The following is an 11,005-nucleotide window of genomic DNA, read 5'->3' on the forward strand; positions in this document are numbered from 1 at the left end:
ATTAACAAGTGCATGGATTTTCTTGAGAACATACGATTACCTTGTCTTCTTATTACAGACAGCTGACACCACAGCATGTTGTTTACAAAAGCAAGATTGTAGAAGAGATTATAGGTGCTGGTTTTGACTGGTGATAACTTAGTTAGGGGCTCCTAATAGGACTTAAAATACCCACCCGCCATTTTGTATGTACACTGTAATATACTGGAGTATATTCGAAGAAGCTTTAAATTGATGACCATTTTTCTGAGAGTGCAGCAATTGCAACTTATTTTCTTCCTTCTTAGCAGGACTCTGATATCCAGGTCTGCAGATGCTGCAGGATTTTGCTTAATACAGTTAAGAAGTATTGATTCTTCTGGGCATAGTTGGTGATGAAGGAGCAGTTTCTGGAAGAACTTGCTTTGGAAGAGAAACAGGCCTTTGTGGCAGCAAAGGAAACATTATTAGAGAGGACAGAAGGTATGTGTGTACGTGTGTGTGTGTGTGTGCATGTGTTGGGTGTGTGTGTGTGTTGGTTTAAGTTTCCACATTAGGAAAATGACAGTAAAGTTACACAGTGGGGATAGGCAACCTTTTGAGAAAGGCAACTATGCTCCAGCCTCAGGACTGAGCCTTTTGCAGAGCTAGTAAAGGCTGTCCTTGGGCTTTGTCACTCTTTTTTACATTGTTTATGCCTGTATTCTGTGAGGATACTTTATTGCCCTTTCTTCTCTCTCCCTCCAACCTTTTCTTCTATACCCCAACTGTGTTGTAGAGCCAAAGGACCTTAGGTTTTGCTTTCTCTTCTCTCCGAAACTTGCTCACTCTTAGTGTGAATTTTGAGTCAGCCAGCGTGCTTCCTCTCCCAGGAATAATTATTTACTGAAGCATTGTCTCTGATGGTCTACTCAGGGCTCCTGTTACGGGTTGAATTGTGTCATCTCAAAATGTATGTTGTAGTCCTAACCTGTAACAACTCAGAATGTGACCTTATTTGGAAATAAGGTCATTGCAGATATAATTAGTTAGTTATAATAAGCTCATAGTGGGGTAGGGTGCATTCCTAATCCAACATGAATTTGCTTTTGTAAAACGGGAAAATTTTATAAGAAGAAGAACAGCACTATGTCAATATCAAGGTAGAGATCGGTGTGATGCATCTAAAATCCAAGGAATGGCAAAGATTGCAGGCAGACTACCAGAAGCTAGGAGAGAGGCATGGAACAGACTCTTCCTCACAATCCTTAGACAGAATCAGTCCTGCTGACACCTTGATCTTGGACTTTTAGCCTCTAGAACTGTGAGACAATTAAGCTCTGCTGTTCTAAGCTTCCCGGTTTGTGGTGCTTTACTATGGCAGCCCTAGTAAACTAATACAGATACTATTTTCTTTTAAAACCAAGCCATCTCAGGCAGCAGTGAGGTGGTGGGAGAGTTATCCAGAGAGGAGGGGCAGAGTCCCCATTTGAGAGCAGACCAGGTAGGCTTAGCATATACTTAGATGCAATTTAGAGGCAGGATCCAGCCTGGAGTTTGCTATAGCTCAGCTCCAGCTTGGCTAACACCATTTCACACTTTTCTTTAAACCAGCTGGAGATTCTTCACCTGTCTTTGCCTGTCCCTGAGTGACAGGATGATCAAGGGCCAGAGGATCATTAAATAGTCATTGCTTTTAGCACTATACAATGTTATTTCCTGCATGACCTCTTGAAAGGGCACAGATGGGAGGCTGTCTTGTTGATTCCTGGTCTGCAACAGGCAATTTATATTCATAGTATTCTTTTAAAAAGCACATACTTTGTGGATCCCAGTGCAAAATGAAAATGTGGGGCTGGATAGGATGGCAAAGTCAGTCTCCCCTTCCTACATGCTGGCTGTTCTATTCTAACCCCTGCCTGGATGTACTTGGTACCTAGACTGAGGTGGATGATACATCCCTCCCCACTGGTCACCCACCAAACATGTAGTGGTGCTGTCAGCCTGGTGCAGGATGGATGCTATCTTGTCCTGTCCCAAGATGCCATGGGGTGAGTGTCTAACCCTGATCCTCTCACTCCTTGGGGTAAAGAATGACAGTAGAATGCAGTCGTGTTCTGTTGATGCAATTTGGTCTCAGGAATGAGGAGGTCAGACTGGGCCAGGACACCAGGGGTTGGGGACTGGACTGCTGAGAGCCTGTCTGAAAAGGCAAGCACGTAGGGAGGTGGTGGCACGTAGGAGCGTATGTGAGTCAAAGCTCCAAGCCTGCAGCTCCATGGTCTCATTAGACTTCATTTACTAACCACAAATTCAAAGACAAAATTATTAAGAATTTCAAGATGGCAACTGCAGAGCATTGAACTTCAACAGCGTGGCCCTTCTGAGGGTGTGTGGCTGCGCAGGTCACTGGCCCATGAAAGTGGTCCTATTATAGAGGCAACATTGTAGAACTACTTAGAAACAAAAATAAATATTATGATGCCATGTGTATCATCATGAGTGCCATAGCTTGAGAATAAATTTTGTGGCCAGAAAAAACAATGAGGAAATTCACGGGTGATCTCTGTCCTTGAAGGTTGATTTCAAGCCTAGATTCGTAGAAGGCTTTGTCTTGGAGGACTAGGAAGATCATCTGATACAATTCTCTCCTTGAACAGGTGAAAAGATGAAAACTTGCAAAGAGGCTCAAGGTCACACAGCTAATTATGGTTAGGTCTAGGGTAAGAAACAATGTTATTTTGCTTGTAAATTGATGTAAGAAGGGCCTGGGAAAACTTTTAAGGATGATGAATATGTTTATTATCTTGATTATAGAGATTGTTCATGGTGTTTATATTTATTAAAACTTCTCAAAGTGTATAATTAAAATATTTTCAGTTTGTTCTTTGCCAATTATACCTCAGTGGAGCTGCTTAAAAATATCTAAGGCAAGAAACAAATAAAAAACTTGATTTAAGAATAAGGTAAATAGCAGCTGAAGTTTTTCTGGAATATAGGGAAACAGAAGTGAGCAGTTTTTTGGATGAGCAAACTGCCATTAGTAGCATGCATAGGGTTTACAAAGTGCTTTTGTTAATACTGTCTTACAGTTTTAACTGTAAGACAAAGTGCTTTTGTTAATCCTGTCTCCTAAGGTTCTTCAGGGAACTTTAATATTGATAAATGTCATGGAAATGCAGAGTCACCAAAGACCTCCTGAGCAAAGTAGGAAGCTTGGGAATCCTGGAATCTTGAAGACAGAAGAACCCTTAGAGATTATTCAACTGCTAGAGGAATTCTTAAAATTAACCTCCTTTCTGAAGGGAAGATTGGGGATGTAAAAGATTAACCTTCATTTGACTTCTTTTGATGGGAGGAGTGTTTCTGCCACTTTTATCTGCAGGAACAGGGCTCTCCACCAGCCTGTAGGCTTGGCCTGCCTCCCGTCCACCCTGTGGAGGAGTGCCTGTTTCAGAGGAGGAGGCTGGGCAAGTTCTTTTTCTGACTTTTAACAGGCAGTTATGCTTCAGAATAATTTGGTCTATTATCTTGCTTCAGAGAATACATGACAAAAATGAGTCAGCAGGGAGGCAGGTTAGAGCAGTCTAAAGAAAAACAATAGATGCTATGAAGAGGAAAAGAAAAGTTTAGATTTCCAACGTTAGGATGAAGTTCAAGACTCATGCTTCCTCAGAGACTGTGTGCCCTGGGACAGGCTAGGGAGATCCCTGGGCTCTTTGCCCCTCAGTCAGTTTTCTCACCGGGAGGCAGCAAGGCCTCATCTCTTTGAATTCCTGTCATTCATGCTGGAAGTGTTTTCTTTGCTTGAACTGGAATGGGCAGCTCACCAGGAGGTGAGCATTTCAGGAAGAGGAAGGCACTGCAGTTCTTCAGAGAGAGCTTGTGACAGCTGGAACCCAAGACTGGACTGCATTCCTCCTCCACATGCTGAGTTTGCATTTAAAGGAGGGAGAGAGCTCTCTTAATTTGTGATTATTTTTCCTGGTTGCCTTGAAACTGAGCTGAGTGTTCCCCAGTGTTGTCATTTTTGTTTCACTGGGTGAACTGCTTTTAGAGAGCCCTGCTCTGAGATGGGGGATGTGTGAGCCCAGAGTCTTCTCTGCGGGACTCAGTTCCTGCTGCCTCTCCTTCAGACCCACCTTGGCTGGCAGGTGGATCACTGGGGAAACACCCCTTGCTCTTGCTGGGAAGGGTGGAGTGGGGTGGGGAGAAGCCCATCCCAGGAGGATGGAGAGCAGTGAGGGCTGTCGTTGCTGCTCACTGTCTGGGTGGCCTGGGTACTTTCTGAGGCTCCAGGAAGGCCCATGGAAGAAGCAGGCCATGCAGAATCTGTCCGAATGTCTTATGGCTCCTGTGGTTAGGTCAGGCTTTTATATCTTGGATTTTTTTTTCTTGAAAACACCGTGTGCATAAAAGAGAAAGTCACACACACACACACACACACACACACACGCGCGCGCGCGCGCACACACACACCCCAACTTTGGCTGTAAATGGAAAGGACCTACTTCTTTTTCAGTGCTGCTTTTATTTTCATGGTTAATTATTTATTCATAAATCTTGCCTGAGAGATTTTATTTTGGCTCCCAAGCGGTAAAAGCTCAAGGTCACAGGGGAAGTGTTTTCAAATGCTAAGTGATCCTCCTCCAACCTAATGCTGTAAAATTTTTATTTCAGGAGGAGCGTTGCTCACAGGAGGGGTGATGACTTAATTTTAGCTCCCAGATGAAATACTGACTTTGCTGCTGATAAGGGATGGAAGACAGCACAGATCAGCGTAATGAGGGCCATGGTGGAGCTGCCTTCACCCTGACTTGGCAACCCATTCATTGTGGGATGACCTTTATAAAATGATGATGATGTCGGGGGAAAGGAGGGAAAGTTTCAAGGATGCTAGGCTGCTGGTGATTTCTGCTTCCACTGGCAGCAAACAAAAAAATACATTGAGGAAAGACCTGATTTTTCTTGTGCCATTTGAAAGCTATGCATACTTATGTCCAAAAGGAAGTTTGCTTTCACATCCACTGATAACAATGGCCTTCAAAAATGCGACATTTTTTTCTCATTGTGCCACTGTGAGCTGTGGTCACCCAAAAAGGGTGAAAATCACTCATATGAGATAAAGGGTTAATAGCTGAGATTTTAATCCTCTCTAAAAATTAGTTTTAGCTTGTTGACTTCTTAAGGTTTAAATGTTGTTATTTTTTAGTAGTTACACGTGAAATAACATTCAGAAAGCATCCAAAAGTGAGTTCTTTTCCTCCAACACTGTCTTCCTATCCTTCAGTCCCCATCTCCAGAGGCAGCCACCTAAGAATTTTTTTGGTATTCTTCCATAAATAGTCTACATTTTTAACACTTGCATATATATAAACCTTTAAAAATTAACTAACAACGGCATATCAGCAGTTTTGCTTGAGGCTATTTCATACCGGTACAAGTAGGAGCTCTGATGTTTTATGATATGAGAAGCCCCAGGCTTCTGTAGCAGAATTGGGTCTGGAACTGAGTAGTTCTTAATTTCTCTTCTACTCCCTTTCTTCAACCCCCAGTTATTTTCCTTTGCTCCCCAAATACCCAAAGGCAAGAAAGACATTGTCAATGTAATTTTTGTATTAGTTAGGGTTTTAGCCAGGCTGCTATAACAAATAAACTTCAAGATATAATGGCTTAACTGAGATAGAAGTTTCTCTCTTCCTTGTATCACTGTACAGGAGGAGGTGGTCCAGGGCTGCCAGGTGACAGTGAAATCCTCCACTTAGAGCTCCCGCCTCAGAGTCCAAGGCAGATGATAATTCTTGTTATTTCACCAGCAACAGGGAAATCAAAGAGAATGGGTCAGGGAAGTACTTACACATTTCTTTTCAGGGGTACAACTCGTAGGTGGCACACATCATTTTTTCACATTCTGTTGTTCAGGGTTTATGCACATGGCCACATAGGCTGCCAGCTGAGACTCGGGAGTTCTGTTATCAAAGCAGGGAGGGTGGATATTATATGGTCCCAGTTGGGGATGGGATGGTGTCTTGTTCTACATCCTGGCTCCAGGACTAGGGCTGACCCCCAGTGGAAAAGGGAACACTGGAAAAAGCTGAAAGAATCGTTTTTTTGATAAGAAATCCTATAAAACTTCAGGTCCAGGTGACATAGTTCAATGCTGCACTAAACTGTGGTGGAAAAGGAGCAACTGTCCATCATCTCTTCCTGGAACACATGGGTATCTGCCAATGGAGAAAGGAATTTACATTCTAGCAAGGCGAGACAGACAATAAACACAATTCAGTACATTAGGTAACATGTTTGATAAGTGCTGTGGAGATAAACCATGAGGAAGGAAAATAGAGAATTGGGTGGTGGGGATTGTTGTGATTTTGAAAGAACAGCTTGCGAGGGCCTCTCTGAGAAAATGATTTTACGAAAAGGTCTGCAGGATGAGAGTGTGAGCAATGCAGACATCTGCAGGAAGTGCATATTTGGACAAAGGGAAGAACAAATGCAAAGGCCTGAGAATGAGAACATGCTCAGTCTGTTTGAGTAAGAGAAGAGCAAGGAGACCAGTATGGTGGGGGCAGAGTGAGGGGGAGATGAGGAGGTGATGATGAGAGGGGAGGGAAGCCTATAGCATGGGGCCTTGGAGGCCATTGTAAGGATTTTGGCTTTTGTGTGGAGTGAGATGAGAAGGCAATGGAGGATTTTGCGAAGAGGAGACATGATCTGACTTACTTTAAACTGTCTTTCTGGTCTATGTTGAAAAGTGACCCTAGGAAGGCAAAGGATATTTATTTAGGTGAGGAATGATTTGGTTTAGGAGACGTAGTAAGAACATTGCATTCAGGATGTATTTTGAAGGTGCAGCCTACAGTATGATGAAGGATTTGATGTGGAGAGTCAGAGAAAGAGAGGGATCTAGACTGACTCTAGGGTTCCTGGCCTGAATAACTGAGGCAATGGAGCTGCCATTTCCTGAGATGCAGAAGGCACAATGGGGAGTGGATTCTGGAGGATGATTAGAAAAGCTCAGGTTTTGACATGTTAGGCTTCAAATGGATATTAGACATCCAAGCGATATAATCTGAAACCCTGGGTTTAGCTGTACCTTTAGTCAGATACATTTCTTGAATTTTCTAGGTCTGTGAGCCAATGTAATTTTTTTTTGTACTAGGGTTTTTGCTTCAACTGCTCCAGGCAAAAGTCCTGATTTATTTACTATCTTATCTGTTCGTTGACTGCCTCCTTTTCAGGTGTATACTATGGAAGTTCACTGTGATCATCCATGTCTTTCTTTATTATCTGTCTTAGGTTGTAATCCATGAAAAGGCAAGAGCTAAAACTGTAACCTTCTCTTATAGCTCCTCCTAAGTTTCTCTCTCTCTCTCTCTCTCTCCCCTTTTCCACTCCCTCCCTCTGTGTGTGTGTGAGGGAGAGAGAGAGTGTGTGTGTTTTGAGGAAAACCATTAATATATTATTAATGATGATAATTCAATTTAAAATACATTTATTGAGTGTTGAATAAGACAATGTCTGCCTTCGGGAGCAAAGAAGACAGATACATTAACATATAGTTATAATGCAATGTGTCATGAACTATAATAGGAATATGGGAATACAGATCTGAGGAAAATTAAACCTGTTGGTTTCAAACCAAGCTATGGCTTACTTTCCCGTCATGGTCTCATTTCCCTGGTGAATTTGATGGATCTGCCAGGAATCTTAACCAGATGTGTGGATGATGCAGCAGTTGTGTTGGGTGTACTGGCTGGACATGACCCCAAGGATTCTACCACAGTACAAGATCCTGTTAAACCATTCATACTTCCCAGTTTGACAGATGTAAACAAACGATGTATAGGAATTCCAAAAAATATCTTGTACCAGAATTATCAGAGAAGTACAATCTTCTTGTACTTCAAAGAGATTGAAGTACAATCTCTTCAGTCCAAAGTTGCTGACCTCTTTGAGTCTGTGAGGGCCAAAGTAATTGAAGCATCCCTTCCTCACACCAGTTATTCAGTTGTCTGCTACCATGTATTGCTCACATTCGAAGTGGCATCAAATATGGCAAGATTTGATGGGCTACAATATGGTCACAGATGTGAAATTGATGTGTCCAGTGAAGCCAGGTACGCTGCAACCTGACAAGAAGGATTCAATGATGTGGTGAGAGGAAGAATTTTCTCAGGAAACTTTTTCTTGTTTAAAAAAAACTATGAAAATTATTTCATCAAAGCACAGAAGGTGAGATACCTCATTGCTAATGATTTTGTGAATGCCTTTAACTCTGGAGTAGATGTCTTGCTAACTCCCACCACCTTGAGTGAGGCAGTACCATACTTGGAGTTCATCAAAGAAGACAACAGAACAAGAAGTGCCCGGGATGATAGTTTCTCACACAGGCTCTAAACATGGCAGGATTGCCAGCAGTGAGTATTCCTGTTGCACTCTCAAACCGAGGTTTGCCAATAGGACTGTAGTTTACTGAATGTGCATTTTGTGACCTGCAGCTTCTTACAGTAGCCAAATGATTTGAAAAACAAGTACAGTTTTCTGTTATTAAACTTCAAGAGCTCATGAATGATTGTCCATCAATCCTTGAAAATGAAAAGTTGGTCTCTGTCTCTCTAAAACAGTAGAGAGAAATATATAATGCAAATTAAAATGACTTTTAGAGATTCTTTAAAAAAAGAAATTAGAAATTATTGCTTGCATTTATAACTTGGTGATGGTTATCCTTTTAGACATGGAACCATAAAGATGTAAAATTTACAGAAGGATTAACTTAGTCTGCAAAGCATAGAGATTAATTCACAGCTAAGATAATACAGAAATTTGTCAAGGACAGAATATGGTAAAACCTGTAAGAAGCAAAGGCAAATTGTCTATTGACTTTGGACTTTATCATCTCTTTTATTTCCTCCCCTTTTATGACATTTAAAATGTAATTAAAATGTTCTGAGAGTGTTTCTAGCATGTATTTTGATCTTGACTTGGGTCTAGCTTAATAGTCCAACTTTTGAGTGTCTTAGATTAATAAAATATTAGGGCTGGAAGTAATCCCTCTTTTCCTTGCTATGCCTATCACCCTCACTTGATGTCTGCTAACACCTACAGTCTATAAAATTGTCTTCTAAAGTGTACCCATGGATGCTAGTTCTATGGAATACTAATAGTTATCTGGGAAAAATGGGCCTGGGCCAGTCAAGTAAGTTTCCTTCCTCAGGACCTGTGGAGTCTTTTGCATACTAATGTACACATAGAATGTCCAAGATGGAACTGAGGGTGGAGAGTGAAATATGGTGTGTACAATATTCAGCGTTTCCCCAAATGATTTATATTTGCTAACAAATGATGGGTAGTCTTGGATTTTTCTCTGCTTTATGTTTGTGTCTCAGTGAAATTTTGTGTTCTATCACACTCAGTACTTAAATGGCAGTGTTTTTTGTTTGTTTATTTGCTTTAAGTAAAAAATTAGTTTAATTTTTTGAAGCAAAGTAAAAATTGTAGCTTGCCTTACTTTTAAAAACAGCTTTATAGAGGTGTAGTTGGTATAACTTAAATGTACATATTTAAAGCATAAAATTTGCTGTTTTGATGTATGTATGTAATTGAGAACTCATTATCGCAATCAAGATAATGAACATCTTCGTCATTCCCAAAGTTTTCTTGCATCTCTTCCCTTCTTCCTGATCTCTTTTGCCTGCCCTCTCCATATCCCCAGGATGATGTGCTTTCTGTCAAATAGATTAGTTTCTGTTTTCTAGTATTTTCTATAAATGGAATCAGAGTATGTATTTTTTTCTTTTTTTTTGGTATGATGTCTTTTACACAGCGTAAGTATTTTGAGATTTATTCATGTTGTTACATTTTCAATAGTTAATTCTTTCTCACCATTGAATACTGTTCCATTGTATGGTTATATCACAGTTTGTTTATTCATTAATGTGATGATAGCTCTTTGGTTTTCTTCCAGTTTCTTGCTACTCCAAACGAAGCTGCTATGAACATTTGGGCACAAGTCTTTATATGGACACATGTTTTCATTCTCTTGGAACTACCCCTAGGCATGATCATAATAGGTGTATGTTCATATGTTTAAGAAACTGCCAAACTGTTTTTAAAAGTAGTTCTGCCGTTTTTACATTTCTGTCAGCAGTATAGAGTTCCACTTCTTTCACATCTTTGCCAATACTTAGTATGGCCAATAATTTTAATTTTAGTCATTCTGATAGATGTGTAGTGGTATTTACCTGAAGTTTTAATTTGCATTGTCTTGATAACTAATGATGTTGACCCTCATTTCATGTGCTTATTTGCTATGGTTATATCTTCTTTAGTGAAGTGTCTGTTCAAATATTTTGCCTGTTTAAAACATATTAGGTTTTGATTATTGAGTTTTGAGGGTTCTTTGTGTATTCTAATGCCAATTCTTTATCAGATACATGATTTGCAAATTTTTTTTCTAGTATTTGGTTTGTATTTTAATCTTTTAACAGTGACTTTTGAGAACAGACATTTTAAATTTAATTAAAGTTCAATTTGTCAATTTTTTTCTTCATGGATCTTGGTTTAGTGTCATATCTAAGGGTTATCTTTGACAAATCCAAGGTCACAAAGATTTTCTTTTATGTTTTCTTCTAGGAGTTATATAATTTTAGGCTTACATTTAGATTATGATATATTTTGAGTTAATTTTTGTATATTATGCAAAGTTTAGCATAGACCAGTTTACTTTTTTTGCACATAGATATCCAATTCTTTCAGCACCATTTGATAGTAAAACTATCATTTGTCCACTGAATTGCCTTTGCATCTTTGTAAAAAAATCAGTGGTCTATATATGTATGGGTCTATTTTTGGGTTCTCTCTTCTGCTCCACTGATCTATTTGTGTGTCTGTTTGACAATACTACATTGTCTTGGTTAGTGTAGCTTGAGGGTCAGCAAACTTTTTCCATAATGGGTCAGATAGTAAATATTTTAGGCTTTGTGTGGCACATATGTCCTCTGTAGTGTGTGTGTGTGTGTGTGTGTGTGTGTGTGTGTGTTTC

General features: G+C 40.1%; 1 pseudogene; it reads left to right on the forward strand.

The window, feature by feature from the left end:
* The first annotated feature begins 374 nt into the window (after positions 1–374).
* LOC108528217 (glutamyl-tRNA(Gln) amidotransferase subunit A, mitochondrial pseudogene) lies at positions 375–8,591 on the forward strand (annotated as a pseudogene).
* The last annotated feature ends 2,414 nt before the right edge of the window (positions 8,592–11,005 follow it).

This window comes from Rhinopithecus bieti, unplaced genomic scaffold (assembly GCF_001698545.2).
Source record: "Rhinopithecus bieti isolate Rb0 unplaced genomic scaffold, ASM169854v2 scaffold_1673, whole genome shotgun sequence".
In the NCBI taxonomy this organism is placed as follows: domain Eukaryota; kingdom Metazoa; phylum Chordata; class Mammalia; order Primates; family Cercopithecidae; genus Rhinopithecus; species Rhinopithecus bieti.